The sequence below is a fragment of the Aedes aegypti genome, chromosome 2, assembly GCF_002204515.2.
Source record: "Aedes aegypti strain LVP_AGWG chromosome 2, AaegL5.0 Primary Assembly, whole genome shotgun sequence".
Classification (NCBI taxonomy): Eukaryota; Metazoa; Arthropoda; class Insecta; order Diptera; family Culicidae; genus Aedes; species Aedes aegypti.
Window position 1 is genome coordinate 225,334,497 of NC_035108.1, and position 17,418 is coordinate 225,351,914.

Here is a 17,418-nt window from a genome sequence, read left to right on the forward strand (position 1 = left end):
GTTGTATGTTTTATTTGTAATTGCTGAGCATGGCGTCGATCTGTAAAGAATGCAAATGTTAAGGTGAAGGGGGCGTTCTTGGGATTACATTTTCCAGGGAGACTTATGATATTTAGTCGTTGCATTTCGTGGTGTTGATTCGCATTTAAATACTGAAACTGAAGTTTTATGGTAACACTAACCGTACGGCCACGAAGCTCACAATGGCAACAGATTATTATATTTTCTGATTTTTCTGTTCTCATTCCAATCCAACTCATTATACCGTAAAGTGCCGTAATTCAGCGCAGTTAAGGAATACAACGATTTAAATGGTTAATAAAAAATGAGTATTGCATTAACAAAAAAGATTTATGAGTGGATCGCTAGCAAATCTGTTGTAGATTATAGGAAAAATATAAACTGAATACAGTTTAGTATTTACAAATGTTATTTTATTGAAAAAGTTCACTTGTCGAAATTGCCTAATTCCGCGCATTTTTGAAACGCTTTTCCATAATCCGTGCAGAAGAATGCCTAATTCCACGCACTGGCGAAACAAACAAATTAACATTAATTTTAAAGTAATAAGGCAGCATCCATTTATTACGTAACGCTGAAATTGAACATTTTCAACCCCCTGCCCTCTCTGTAACGCTTTTTGTATGAAAAAAAGTAAAGTTTTGTGAGAGCTGTAACGCTTCAGTCAACGTTTATTTTTTCATAATTTGATTTTTGATTTGATGACACATGATGATTTTTTAACGATCAACGCTCCGTCCTCGTAATCATCGTCATCATTGAAACTTCAAACGCAGTTTTTCTTTTCAAAACTAAAAATTATTCGATGAAAATGTGTTCACTGTGTTTCGGTTGGAGAATGGAATACAGTGAACGAATTTTCCTATAAATTTTCTTGATTTTGAACAAGAAAACTGCTCTTAAAAATTCCAAAATCAATGACGGATCCTGCCCCCTTAACTATCACATGAAATAAAAATAAACATTTGTTATGGTCTTTTGAATACCGCGGCATTGGTACGTGTGAATTCCATATAGGGGAAAGTGGGGCAGCTTGACCACCTTAAGAAAAAGTTTTTAAGAAAGCAGAAAATAAATTAGAATTTTCGAATCTTTATATGATGTTTAACAACTTTTAGATCAATACACTACATCCGTACGATTTCCGTCGTGAACTTTAACGAACGAATAATATTTCAAAATTTGTCATTTTTCGTGATGATGATGATTATTTAGCCACCATCAGCGCAAGGATTATGTTCGAGCCGTTCGCCCCGAATGAATGAATTATTTTGTCAGTGCATCGCCCAGCCGCAGCCTGCTGAGTTGCGTGAAGGTAGCTGCACGAAAGGACATCGTGTGATGCAACAGCCGCAGCCGCACGAAACGAGCGCGCAAAATTGAGCGCGCAAAAATTGAGGATGTTTCTACCCGCGATTGGAAGACATCTTTGTTCGCCGTGCTTCCAACGTGTTAAGACGTGTGGTCAAAATTACAAGCAAAGTGAATTCCTTACAACTAAAGATTATGTAAATAGCTGTAAATAGAAGTTTGAACTGTTAAGCAAAGTGTTTTCATCTGGTCCCGGTTCCCTGTTAAGTGGTCTTCTCGGAGATACGTCGGTCCGCCTATGTCGAAGTTTTAAGAAATACAGTCCACTCTCGTACAGATTACCTATGGCTGCAGAATGATACCGGGATGGAATGATCTACCTGATGGTTTGTTGTAGCAGGGCTAGTTAATTGAAGACCTTTGGAAGACGACACTAAGGCTGTTTTCTCATGACAAAAGGCTGGCGACCCCACGCACTTTCATCCAGTCAACAGTTCAATTAACTCCCTTAGGCTACCCCTCCCCAATACCCAATACATAGTAATATATCATATATAGTGTTATTAAAGTATCTTACCTCTTTGTACCCATGTTCGTTGGCTTCGTATTTAAATTCATCATCCGTGGTCAGCAGTATATCATATCAATTTTTACTGTTTGGTTCTTGGCAGTAGTTAAATCATATTTTATTATTTATGTTACTCTACAATTATTCTTGTATATCGTCTTCTTTTCTAACAATGCTTCCCTGTCATCACATATCTACTCGCTATCTTCTCCATCCGAAATTTCACTATTGCTGTCCTTATAAATTTCTTCTGCTTTCTTTTTAAGTTTTTCTCTATCCGTTGCTAGTTCTTTTCAATTGCTATTTGTTATGTCTCGATATCTTGAAAAATCTTACTGTAACCTATCTTTCCATGTGAAACTAGGTCTTCCCTCCTTTTTAAAACAGAACTTAAATTTAAAAGTAGATTTCAGTAGATGCTTATTTGGCCTCCTGATAATGTGCCCATAGTAATTCAACCTAGCAACTCTAACTCTTCTATTGATTGTTTTTTCCGCTTCACATTGGATTTTCTCTTTACTACCCTACAGTTATTCCATATATCTTTCAAAATTAGTTCCTCATATTTGGCTAATCATAATCTACTACGTTTTGTAAGTATCGATACTTTTGTACCGTATTGTATAGCTGGAGCAATAACAGTTTTGTATATTAGTTTCCCAATATCCCATGACGGTTTGAACGTTTTGCAAAATTGTACTATGTTCTTACCCGATTTTATCGCGTTTATTGATCGTTGTCTGGTAGTTGCTGGTCGATTTAAATCACTAGTTAAAGTGACTCTCAAGTACAGTCAACTTTCGTTCGTTGCATTAAACCCGTGGCCCGATTAGTGAAAGACTTTCACTAATCGGGCTAAGATTTGAGCTGTCAAAACACCGATTACAATAGAAATTCAGGGCTACCAACATTAACAAATTGCGGTTTATGTCAGAAAGTGACACTTGCCTTCGTTTTAGGTGGGCTATAGCCCACTTAACGGGAGCCCAATTAAAACGAAGTGCAATTAAACGTAGTGCAACGTACGAAATTCGACTGTACTTAAGCGATTTGCACGTCTTATATTCCGTCCCATTCAACATAATTTTTTTCAGACGGAGGTTTTCTCGGCATTCGGTATTCTTATAAGAACCTGACTTTACTTACTATTTATTTCTAGACCTACTTCACACAAACAGTCCTCTAACGCTGCAATGATTTTCTCCAACTCATCCTGATCCTCCGTCAACATAAGAATATCGTCTGCAAAAGCAATAGAAATAATATACCATAGAAGAATAATGTCGCTGGTGTTCCCTTTGTTCTCGCTCAGAAACATGTTGGGTACATAAGTGTCAAACTGCATACATTTTCGAGTTGACATTTATAGCCCCGCCTATCTCCGCCAGCAAAAGATGTTCCTACTGCGACGATAGCGACATTCTTCTTCTATGGTTTATTGCTTCTATTGCAAAAGCGAGTATAATTGGTGAGGCGAACACTCCAACCTCCAAAAGTTTTAGGTTTGAGGCTTTCTCAGCTACTCTCTTCAATTTGTATTGTATGACGAGATTGAACAAGAAGGGCGATAACGGACACCCATGTTTCATACCTTTTCCCCGCTTAACTGATTCCGAGTACTGCCCTTGCTATTTAATCATAGCTCTATCTTCCTTGACACAGAGAAGAACTCTATCAATCACATGAGTCGGTACTTCCAGATCCATTAAAATAAAAATAAGTCATTTTTCGTGTCGATTTTCTATCGATGGGGTGATATGAGCGCTCATCTATTTTAGGTTGTGAAATTATCTCATAGAATCTAAAAATTAAATATTTTGTTCACTAAACAGGAAAGTTATTAGTATTTAGAAACAATATGTGCAAAAAGATTAAATTGTAAAGATCATTGTAACAGTCAAACATCAACATTCTAGAATAATGTAATTTGTAAGAGGCATCCGAGGCAATATGGGCAGTTTTTTCGAACATAATTTTTTTTTCATTGAGTTTAGAGCACTGACTTATAACATGGGTTGCATGGTATTTCAGATAAAATTTCAAGAATTTATGCAGTTTTCAAGGGGTGCTCGTTCCATCTCATTGGTGAAATCGCCGTGACTACCCCTATATTTGTATTGTACATTGTTCATATCAGTGGCGCAACCAAGGGGGGGGGGGGGTTTTGGGGGTTGTTGGGCAATGCCATTGTCGGTTTGTAAATTGCTTCTACGAGGTTTTTCCAGAGCGCCCTGTCTGTACATATCATCTTTTCAGGAAGAAAGGGAAATCCATATCATCAACGTTAAATAATACAACAAACAGCCGTTCTATGATTAATAAATGTATGATGTCTTATGGTGTTGTAGTGCCATATTTGGGGCGAGCAATTTGTTCATTAGCGTAACTTGAGCGAAAACCATTCCGGAAGCAATATTTTTTACTGAATAAAGTGTCCAATTTCAAAAATCAGCTCGGAGGAACCCCGTCAAACAGGGTGACTTGCAACACTTTTCAACTTCAAATAACCAAAACCATGAACTTCGACTCAAAATTCGACTGAGGGAACTAACGAAGATCTGTTATTGGCGTTGCAGTCTGTACAAATCAAAAGCTGATTCGTTTCAATGTCCGACGTTTCGATGTATTTTACACCTTTTTCAAGGATTACAAAACAATAGCTTCTTCGTCAGGTCAGGCTCTTGGCGACAGTTGGACAAGCAGATTTACGATAAAGAAAACTAAATTAGAATCAGTTTTTAAACTAAGTGTTTTTGTGTCAGAAGTTTGTTTGGATGTTTATATGTGTGACTATTGCTCGACAGTTATTGACTTAGCAGCAACAATCTGAAGTTCGCCGGTTGGACTTCCGAAGCGAAGTTTTGAACGAACTAACTGTCATTGCTCTGCCGGCTCGGCTTTTATCTCGACTGTTTTTGATGTGATGACGGAAGAAGTTTCACCACAACGGAGGATTTGTCAGTTCGAGCGCGCAAAAATCCTTCCGATTGGAAATTGTGTTGGCGGTGCTTTAGGTGCAACTTTTTGCTATAGATCGTTGCACGCCTGACCTAACCTCGAAAGTCCATATAAAAAAATGTCAACAATTCCAGCAGTGAATGTCAACCCCATATAAAAAAAATCTAAACAATTCCAGCAGTGAGTGTCAAAGAGCAGGACAGTCAATTGAGCGTGATGAAAGAGGGACAAAGAAGGAGAATTGCTCGTGACGTCACCATGCACTCTTCTATCCATAAATGATGATCAATGTTGTAGTTTATGGGATATGAATCCCGTTCTACCGGATAGAGATGAACTGAAAGTGTATCAACATACCTGTTGCAAGCAAGCATATAATCCGATAGATCAACGAATGAGCGATATAATATAAAACAAAAATATTTTCTTTTCAACGATAGTTTGAACATAGATTGTTCATGAATGCCACGATGAGTTTATCGTGTGTTACCTTAAGTTCGTTGATAAAGAAGAGGAAATTGAGCGAAGTTCTCTTTCTGAATTTTATCAAGATGCACAATAGAGCCACCTGACGAGTAAGCTATTGTTGTCTGATCCTTGAAAAAGGGGCGGTCCATTAATTACGTAAGACAAATTTAGGGTTTTTTAAACCCCCCCTCATTGGCGTAGGAACAGGGGGGGCCAGGGGGGCCTGGCCCCCTCCAGAACCATTTCGGCCCCCCTCAGAATTTTTGATGATAATAAAATTAAAAAATTAAAAAAAAAACAAACAAACAATTTAACTTGCAGCAAAGTCTTCTGAATCAATCTAGGTACATGACTCCTGTTATTGACAAAAATTTCTTCAGTAGTTACGTTATTTTATGTTGTAGAACACTATAGGGAGAAAACCTCGCCTTTCTTATACAGCATCAGCGTGATAGTTCTGACTTTGGTGAATCACGCGACAACCGAAAGCTTATCCGTCCGGCTGCCGATCGATTGGTTACTGTTAGAACTAGCTTCATATTGTATGCGGTAAGCACAATTTTTCTGACATTTCCATCACCAAAAATATCGTGGTATGAAAAAGTGGAAGTTTGATCCCAAAAATTAGTTTTGTTTTCTGAACAATCCAATTAATTCTGTTTCAGCACTGCAGTCTGATTTCTAATGTTTTTGGAGGATGCCCTGCTCGAGGTGTGTGGTGATGATGATTACCCTTATGAGAATCCACTAAAGAAATCCATTTAACTTCAACTCGTATGATGTCCGAAAAAAATAATTGAAAAAATAGACAAAGTTACTGTAGGAATTTCTCAGACAATACATAGCGGGAATTCTTGTCGAAAAATAAGAATTTTTCAAGGAATTTCGGCATGGCCAAGTTTTTTTTTTCAAATGAATGGTAAAAATTTAACATGGCGTGAAAAAAATGTAACAAAATCGACCATAGTGACCTTAGCTCTCTTTGATTTTGATTCAATTTTTTAAGTAGTTTTTCATGAATAAATTTATTGCTTGAACAAAATTTTTTCAATAAAAATTTTTAATTCCAAAATTATTTGATTATTTGATTAATATTCAACAAATTTGTAGCACAATTTTTTAAAAAGCTTTTCGATATGCATTATAAAATTTTAGTTTAATCAAATACCTCAAGGAATATTTAAGGGGGGCTCCAGAACTTTTGCAAATCTTTTTGAAATAAGTCAAATAATATTGTTGGACTTGTTCATACTTTCAAAGCGAATTCATCCTTGTGGACATCCACTCCTATGTCAACTTATTATCGAATTGGTTTCGGAAAATGTTCCCAGATTTACCTTAAAAATGTTACTTCATCTTTCAAAAAGTTTTCGCTCGCAATTCCTCCAAAAAATCATTAATTCTGTTAAATCTAATTCAGAGGTATTTCGCTGGAAGTTCTATTATAAATTCTTCTTTGAATTGCTTATAATAGTTTTCCCAAAAATTTTATTACAAATTCTTCCGCAAATTTCATCAAAAGTCGTTAAGAAATATTTCTAAAATATTTCACAAATTGCGTCAAAAAGTTTTCTATGTTTTCTTTTTTAGAAATTTTGGTTCAAATCCCCGGATCATTCAAGAATTGTAAAAAAAAAATTTCCAAAATGTCTCTTACCCTCGAATCTTTAGAGAAAATTTGTTGAAAACCCCCAGGAAAATTTTGCTTTCGAAATAAGCATAGCGGTAGAGGAGTCTGTAGCAAAATAACTGGGAAGGAGAAAATTTATTAAGATATTCATAAAGAATTTTCTATTGTTTTTCCTTAAAACACTTCGTTAGAAGTTTCTGGAAAACCAGAAATCAAGGAAGGATAGCTTTTGAGAATAAAAAAGATTCTGATGGACCTTGAGAAATTTTTTTTATTTGATAATTCATTAGAGAATATTTTACTATCCTGTAATTTACCTGTAGAGAAGATATTATAAATTATCTTTCATTGTACCATTGCCCACCTATTGTTCGACTTGCTTCAACATTTTAATGTTTCTTCTTCCTTCGCAAACCGCTTTGAGGAACCTCGTACAAATCTTTCCATACTCCAAAAAGCATCGTTTTAAAGAATCTAAATCTAATTATACAAATTGTGAAAAATTACAGAATTCTTATGCGTATGGTTTCTAATTCCTAAAAATCCATCAGGAATTCCTCAACAAAATTTCAAAGTAATGCAGAAGTTTTCACTAAGATTTAACTCTCTCTTTTCCATGGTAGCACAGGTGCCACCGATTTTCAACGAACGGTAGCTAAACCGAATTGGTACGAGTAGCTCAATAATGATTGGAATAAATTTATTCGCTCATTTGTCTTATCAGACATCGAAATAAGTGACCTTAGGGTCAAACTATTGGAAAACAATCAACTAACTATTGAAAAATAATAAAAAAAATATTGCGATTTTGAATAATATACCTTATTTGTAAAAACTTTTTGTTTTTTGAAACGCCATTTTGATAGTTAAATTGTCAAACAAAGCTGTGGGAAAGAAAGGGTTAAATTAGAATCTAACATTTTCACGTTAAACTTCTACAGTACTACAAAATAGTCGATAATAAAACCTTCAAAAAAGTTTGTTTGGAATTTCTAGAGGTAGGAAAAAATGGGTTCTATATCGATATGTTCACCATAGTATCATGAATCTTCAGAGTTCATACTAAATATCATATAAGACTCTAGTTACAAATACTTTCAGTAAAAATTTCATACGTTTCAACATGGATCATTTTCTATTCTAGAAAACGTCGAAAAAGAAAACGATTTTATGTAGTAAATCCTACAAGAACCACTTAAGCTTTTCTGTGAAATACATTGTTAACATGTTTCAGAAATTCTTAAATTTTACGACAGGAATTCAGTGATATTTTCCAAAGTATGTTTAAGCTGCAATTATTCAATTACTTATCAACAAGGTTATTTCAAACCTTTCGTTACTTTAGAAATCTGATATGGAGTGATTCATAGAGGAATTTATAAAGCAATCCCTAAAAAATATTAAGTTTTTCCAGGAGTAGTTTTAGACCCAAAAAATGGAGAGTGTTTAAATTTTTATATGTCTTTTTTATGGAAGATTCCTGAGATTTATATTCGCAAAAAAAATGAGTTATTTCTAGAACCTGAAAGAATACTTGATGGAACTTCTGGAGATTTTTTTTTAAGATTAAGAATGAATTGCAAGTGTTTAGTGAATCTGGTGAAAAAAATGTTCAATTAAAATTAGTGCGGTTTTATGAAAAAAAAGCTCTGGAAAATGCTAAGATGAATCTTTGGTAATTTTTCAGAAGAATCTACAAGAAACAATAATATAATGCTCTAATAAATCTCTGTACAAATTACTCGGGAATCTTTGATTATTTTCACGGAAGAGATGTTGCACCTTGATTTTAGATAAATCAAAAAAATAATTATCTGTGAAAAAATACAGATTTCTTGCGGAGAGCTTCTCTGAGCAATCATGAATAAAATTTCCCAATTGAATTCTTTTAAATTGCTGAGGAAATTTTTGTGGAATATTGCTAGGAATCCTTAAAATAACACCTGGAAGAGCCAATTAATATTTTTGCATGATGTCTGGATAATTTTGCTACGATTTCTTCAAACAATTCTATAGAGAAACCTTAGAAGGAAATACAAAAGCAAAGTTGGAAAAACTGTTGGTGAACTCTCTGAAGAATTCGTGGAACGAATCCTTGCTTGTTGATTGTGAAGTCATTTTTGGTGAGAATCCTATATATTTTTGTTCTGTGTAATGTGTACCTAGAGGACCTTCGAGGAGAAAGTATTAAAAGAATTTGTAATGCGGAATTCTTCAAACGATTTTTTAAGCAGTTCGATAGAGATTCTTCGAGAAATTTTCTGATGAGATCAAAAAGTCTGAGAATGATTCTCTTGGGGAATCCCAGGACGAACTCAATGAAAACTAGTAAAGGAGTTCTTGAAAAAAAGCACTTAAAAGTGCGAACATAATTCATGAATAAATTCTCGTAGGGATTCTCAGAGGAAACTCTTCAAAGCACATGATTTAATTCCTTAAAATAATCAAAGGAGAAACACAAAAGATAATCCTTGTGAGCTTTTTGCTAGAATTCTTAAAAGATTTTTGACTGGTTACAACATAAATGAATCTGTTCCGTAGCGATGATTGAAATTTACAAATATCACTGCACGCTATGTCTGAACCAGACGATTATAAAAATCGAATGTACATCGGATTTTTTCTCGCTAGTGTAGTAAGGATGACTGCAGTGGTTGATGGTTCGGTACAGAATAATTTATTTGACAAAGGTATTCCTAACTTCACAATCTCTAGCCTACTTTAACAGAAATGAAAATAAACAACGTACTAGATCAACACGCTACTACACTAGAAATCAGTATTTGATCCATATTTTCATAATCGAAAGGTTTCGAAATATTCTATCGGTGAAATTTTGATTTTTTACACTTTTCAGCTATTTTTCATACTAAAACCCATGAAAACCTCGTTTTTCGGCGCATTTCGGCCCATACAAAATGTATGGAAAAAATTTCACCGATAGAATATTTTAAAACCTTCCGATTATGAAAATATAGATCAAATACTGATCTCTAGCGAGAAAAAATCCGATGTACATTCGATTTTTATAATCGTCTGGTTTAGACATAGCATGCACTGATATGCCACGAAATGAGACAAAATTATAAATGAATGAAATCGATACAAATCTGTAAAAACTATAAAATTTGTGAAAATCGTGATTATTGCGACCGACATTACTTCTGTAAAACAAGTATTTGCTAGGCCCCCCCTAGGCCCCCTCCAGAAAAAAATCCTAGCTACGCCAATGCCCCCCCTCCCCCCATGATAAGATTTTTTGTATGAAAATTAAAAATGAATTGTATGGCGCGTAAGAATTCTCAGACCCCCCCTCCCCTCATAAACCCTTACGTAATTAATGGACAGCCCCAAAGGTGTTGAACACATCGAAACGTTGGGCATTGTATCGAATCCGCTTTTGATTTCTACAGGCGCAAAGCCAATAACAGACCAACTTAAACTAAAAAGTTATATTCCTTTTTGAACTTTTAATTGCCGACCCGGCTGCAGTATGAAATGACAAAAAATTGAATCGAAATATTTTATTAAACCAAAAATCGTAAAGAAGGTAAAATTCCCTAGTAATTAAATAGCGCTTTAATTTGCCCTCCGTGCTAATATAGTGCTATTACAGAGCTAACATGCCCTATATTAGCTGTATAATAGCCATGTAAAACCAAAATGGCGAATTAGCGGGTTAGTGATTGCTTGGGTTTTTTTTAATTGTGCTTGTGCGGGGGACTTGAAACCCTCAATTCTAATTTAGTTTTTTTCCAACGAAATTTAGATATATTCCATAAATCGCACTTTTCAAGCATTGTTATTTATGTATGCAAAGCATTCGAGCCGGTACAAGAGTATTTGAATTATTTATTTGTAAGAAACTAATTAATATTGTAAATTTTGCATCTTATCGGACGCGACGGTTAGTAATCGTCGCCAGCCAACTTGCCGCTGCGAATTTGACGTTTTCCAGTCTTACCAACACAAACGGTAAATCATCTCCTTTGATTCGTTTGCTGGTGACGATCTTGTCAGTGTGTTTGAAAGTTAGCGGCGCGCTTTGTCGTCAATGAAAAAGACAATATTTATATATGTGGGAAAATGTGGTATTAATTCACTAAGCCCCATAAATAACCTGAACAATAATTTAACCGGGTGTTAGTTGATAGATAAATTATTACTCTTTTGTTATATAGGGGAATTTACGTATTCTCGACAGTATAAGTCGATGCCGCGCTTCTTTTTTAATTTTATCGAACACTAGCAGACAAACTACGTTTTTATTTATGCGCGGCTCAATCCTCTAACGATTCGCACCGCCAGACTTGTGAAAAGCTTTTTGGAAACGGTTTTATAACGTTTCGAACATCTCTTGTTAGTGTGACTATTGCCTCATTCTCTTCGGCAGCTTTCCCATAAGCAGGCTTTGGAAAATTTAACGATCATTGGCACACGAGCCATAATTTCATCCGATTTATTCGCCTGCAATCATACAATACGCATGACATTTATCGTTCGTGGAGAATAACAGGTCATGAACGAAAACAAGACAGACACACACCACCCACTGTTTGGCGCCGATCACTTTGTGTCAACACTTGTAACATTCGCTGACCCACTCTCATTCTGATCAAGGAACAGAGGCGAATATTTTCCATTTTCTGTGCTATGTTTGCAACCTAAGGGGTGTTCAATGATCCAATAGATTATAATTAGGTTGTTAAATGCTGCATTACCAGAAAATATGAAAGATATTACCAATTTTATGCAAAACATAAATCACCAGAATGACTCGATACTGTTGCAGTCTGTGAGAGTTGCTGCTCTTGAACGCACTCGTACCACGTACCAAACGAGAGAGTGGTGGCTCTCCGAATGCGATGTGCCACGAACTGTTATGGTTCGCAAACTGTTACACTCTCCGAATATGATTCGATCGGCTTATTCGGATCAAAACCAAACACTGCCCATAAGAACTGCAGGCGAATCTGTTCGGCAGCTCTAAATCAGTCGCATTTTGTGGCTGATTTGAATTCATTTGAATTGATGACATCTCTGGCGATATTGTTGTTTCAGTCTCCGAAATCTCGTCAGCGGAAAGCTGACAGAACAAAGAATCATCTGAATGTTTTGATTTGTGTGTTTTGAGAGAATAGTAATGTGTATTTGACGTTTAAAAATTGGTTACCGGTAATAGTCGAATGGTGCCGAAGCCGTAAATTACCCTAGTAGACCTACAAAAAAAACATTCCACTCTTATAGATCTCTAAATTGCTTAGAAATTAGGTGTTGTCACCCTGTATAGGAACACTGTACGAGCACTAAAAAATGTTGTTGCAGCAATTTTGTTATATAATATACGGGGTATTATTTCTTATTAGTTATTAAAACATCATGTAGAATATTACTTTTGTAAATTAAATCTACGTCATGTTTCCTCAATCAAGGAACAGTTTTCGAAGCATTTACAAGATTTATTTTTTATTTTTTTTTTTTTTTTTAAGGCACTCCGTGCTTGTGGCCACTACTGTGCCGGAATCAGTTTATCAGTATCTTCCTTACCGATACAGTTCTATTTTTAGCTAATCTATATTTACATCTGCTTTCACTCTCTTCTGCTCTTTTGCTCTCACACCGAGCAGGTAGGAGAGTGCTCTGCTGTTGGTCCAATCGATTTCCATAAGCCATAGTCAATTGCTCTTGCGGTGGTTCGTTTTTGCCGTGTTCCTGAGTCGTTTGAGGCTAGCTGCCTGCGAAGTGGGTCAGTTTGTCTCAGTCACCATCTGATACTGACGGAGGATGGATGTGTTCCCCTAAGCACGGTCCTCCGTGCAGCGTCTTCTGGTGGCTGGACGGGTTATTTTTTTGGAGAGGCTGGGAATTGAATCCATGACCTTCCGCTTATGAAGCGAAAGCGTTACCTCAAGGCTACGGACCCCCCTAAGATTTATGTTTGATATGTAATAATAATTTGCAGAAAGATGGTTTTTACAGCAGTACGAGTGCTGTAAAAATCGAGTTTTGCAACGAGCTGCGTACAACATTTTTTGCAATTTCGTAGAAGACCGCTTGAGGGTATCAGAAATCGCATCACGATGCTTTCAGCATTATTCTATTTTGGGTTTGACGATGAGAACACACCAGAACTTCAGGGAATGGCCACTTGTGGTAAGGGTTTCAAATCAATGAGAATATATACCGAGGTGAGGAAATAGACATTTAGTGTGCGTGACATTCATGTACGGTGCAAAATGTCTCACAACTACAAGCAAGCAAGCTCCCATAAGCAGCCGTGTATATTAGTGACGTAGTTATTTTTGTTTACGTTTTTTCTCGTTACTAATAGATAACCATTGCTTCTTCTTCCACACCTTAGTATATATTCTCATTGGTTTCAAATAAAGATGTTGATAGATTGAAGTTTTAGCAAAGACTGACTGCCTGGTTGTATTTTCACATTATTTATCTATGACCGATCGACTGCCGGATACGTTGTTCTCCGTTAGACGGTTTTTGCTCGATAATTCGCCCATTTGCTTACACTTTAAATGTGTATACCACAGCTCTTCTCTCTTAAGCTAAGTATGCTGTTTCGCTCAAGAAAAGTCAAGAAATTCCTTGACTGAATGGGTCAAGACATTTTCTACAGAGAGCCCCCTTTGAAATGACATTCCTTCTCAACTTCGTACTGCGATCAGAAAAATATGATTTTCTGGATAATTTCTTGGAAGAAATTTTCCACGCATCGAGATAGGCGATTCCTTTTCTTGCCAGTAGCAAACCAGTCTTTAGAAAGAAACTTTATGTCTTAACTTTTCATTATTAAATTAGATTTTAGTTATAGCTCCAAAAAATTCAAATTCACATCGTGATTCATAATCCTAGTCATTATCATAGGAGAAGGTTTCGACCGTGATTGTTTTGTATTATTTTTGTTTTATGGCTGTAGCGGTCATGCGACTCAAAGGTAAAGGGAGTCTATAGAAGCAAATGATGGAAACGAATAGGTGCATAGGCGTCGCAAGGGAGCGACAAGATTGAAATTTAATTAGGTGGTGAAAATTGAGCAAGCCATTTTAAAGTCAGTAAGTATTGAAGCGTCCTGTATTTTGCCTAGCTTCTCTACTGGAAAAGGGTTGGCTCTAGCGTTGGGCCATTTTGAATCAATGTTCCGAAAATCGTTGTTTTTTTTTCGATTAACCCTCAAAGCCCCGGGACAGACCTTATATTTTGAATCGACTGGTGCTCAGAAACAAATAAGTTTAATGAAATGCGGTTTTTACTATGATCGATGGGATGAGTTAGACTTCTTGCTAGTGGGGTTTCCAAACCGGAAGTTCAGATCTGGACATGTTTTTCAACCGGAAATAAGTGTTCCCTAGTCATATATTTTACAACTTTATCAACGAAACCAATGTTTAACGATAAGTTTAAGCTACTTTTAGGCATTATGTAACGGACCAAAAGAATACACTATTTGGTTTATTTTTTTTGCATGAGACGAAAGCAGGAACTTGGTTCCGGAAGTACTCTCCGGGTAGGAGCCGAGGCCAATGAATACATATGAATTTGACCCGAAGCAACATATGCGGCTACTTGAACGCCATGAAATTAACTCAGAAAGCCAATGCAAGACATCAACTCTCAATATTCTCAATTTTATCATATGGCCAAGTCTGGGCTGTAGGGTCACTTCCGGTGAACAAATATGGATGAAGCTCAAAACTAGGCATGCGACTGCTCAAACTTCATGAAATAGCCTCAGCATTGTTCTAAGAACATGCTTCTTTCCTATATGGATACTTCCACCAGATTGTCAAACGTTGTCGGGATTCTGAGGTCACTTCCGGTGAATCTGGAGACAAACACAAACAACAGGTAAAACTAGACATGCGACCGTTAAGACTTCATGAACTAACCCCAGCGTGACTAAGTAAGAACATGCTTCTTGCCTGTATGGACACTTCGCACAGATAATCAGACAATGACCGGATTTTGAGGTCACTTCCGATGAATTAGAAACAAACATATATAATTGGCAAAACAAAGCATGTGACCGCACAAATTTCATGAAGTAACCTCAGCATTGCAATAAGAACGTGCTTTTGTTTGCATTGACATTTCGGCCTGATGAACAGACAATGTTTCTGATTGTTTCTGATGTCATTCTGGTGATTCAGGGAACAAACATGAATAGAATAAAAGGTAAAACTAGATATGCGACTACTCAAACTTCATGAAACAATCTCAGCGATACTTTTGCCTTAAAACCAGACAATATCCAGATTCTGAGTTCACTTCCGGTGGGAATGAAAGGGGTCCGCGTGGTCTGTAGGGATTTGAATTCTAAACTTGTAACCAACTCAGTTATTGGGTCACCAAGTGGCTCGGTAGCTTAGTTGGTAAAGCGCTCGTCTAGCATACAAGAGCCCTGGGTTCAAATCCCAGCCGAGCACGTGGATTTTTTTCATAATTTCACCCATAATTTGTCCATCTTTACCACGCGTAATGAGCCAAAGTATAGAAAATGCAGCGCGCGTAATTTGAAATATATAACATTGTGTTACATTTTGTGCGTTGCCTATATAAGGCACGCTCCAAATGTATTTTGTATACAGTTTCTCTCGTCCCCACCGAGTAGGCACGCAGCCTCTCGGTGGCAATAAAATCCAATCAGTTGAAAGTAGTTTGAGTTGTTATTCTCGTCGTCTCCGCTACCACCAAACACAACGTAGGGCCCGTCAGCAGACGAAACACGCTTGTTTTACAGTTTTTTTTTCACATAGATCTTTAATTTTTTTGTATGATCACACTTTAAAGAAAAGCAGATGTATTCATCAGTATTTCTCAGCTGTGAATGGGTTTGCAATCATATTAAAAAAAAATATGTTATTTTAATTACATACAATAGGTATCAAAAATGACTCGTTGTCACCGTCAGCAATAAACATAATATCTCTTTGGTTAAAGTCACGATATATGTGAACATCAACTCAGCCTAAAACTGAGAAATAGTATTACTGGCAAGATTGATTTTTTTTTCAATTGATTCTATCTTCGCCTGTTTACATCGCATAAATGAAGTTTACATGACGTGTAATCTTCATTATTTTTAACTGTGTAAGGTAAATGAAAAAAGACTTAATCTTTACTTTGTCAAAACAAACTTTATAGATGTGCAAAACAGGATGTACACCGGAAATTAAAATTCATACATACATCTTTTACCTACAATCATTTACTTTACTGACAGGAATTAGTAATCACCCTGTATTGTGCTCTGCTATAAAAATCTACGGTATACGATTATCTTAATATGTCTTTAAACTCAAGGGACTCCGCATTATTTTTTCGACTTTGTCCGGTATCGGGTGCTATCCGGTACTGAGGGATCTCCCTCCATTTCTGGAGGATTTCCTTCCACATGAATATCAAGTATCCTATATTCAGGTAATCCATCGAAAAATCTTTTGGCAAATAAAAAAAAAATAATGGAAAACTCTAGAAGAATCACTGAAAAAATCTCAGGATGGATTCTGTGAGGATTACTTTGTGTAATTTCTGGGGAGGCACGTATATCTTGAGGAATTCGTAGAGCGATTATAAGATATTTGCATGCACAAAATCCTAACATATCTCTGAAGAGACCCTTGGATAATGTTTGGAAGTATTGAAACTCTTTTTTTATTTGAGAAATGCAATGAATAATTTTTACATGTTTTAGAAAGAATGCATGAATATATATCAAAAATAAAATATGAAGAGATATCCGAAAAAATGCAAAAGTCCCGGAAAAAAATGTAGAAAGCCTACGAGGAGTTCATCAAAGATTTCACATTGGAATTCTTAGTAATCCTTGAATTCCAGGAAAAACGGTTTTAAAAAATATTGAAGTAATTAATGAAGAAACCGATGAAAAACATATCCAAGACATACTTCAAGAGATTTCCTTTAAACAGTTTTTGGTTACAAACTCTTAGGAATTCTTGGATTAAACTTGTGCAACTTATGCAGAAATTACTGGACAAATACTTGAACAGATTCTTGAAAAAAAAAACCTTAGTTAATTTCAAGAGAGTACCGGATAGCCCCTTGGAGTTTTTTTTTTAAATCACTTGACGCATTGATGTACGATTTCCTTTAAGATATTTTATAGCAATGTCTAAATATTTCCTAGGATATTTTTCAAATATTAACAAATTCTTTGAGCTAAAATATTTATCGGCTTGAAAACCCGAAATAGGCGACGTGTTGTTGATCAGCGTATGGCGCGCCGCCGATGCATCGATCGGCGTCGGCATAATGCATAATGAATCGGCTGCGGCGCACAGGTCTATGCGCGATTGCATCAAATCGAGTCGGTGTTTTCAGCGGGGTTATTCATCGCAGTCCAAAGAATAAGTGCTCTAAAGACACCAACATGATTCGATGCAATCCCGCACTTTTTTTTCGCATTTTCGTACTTATGAAACCGCAC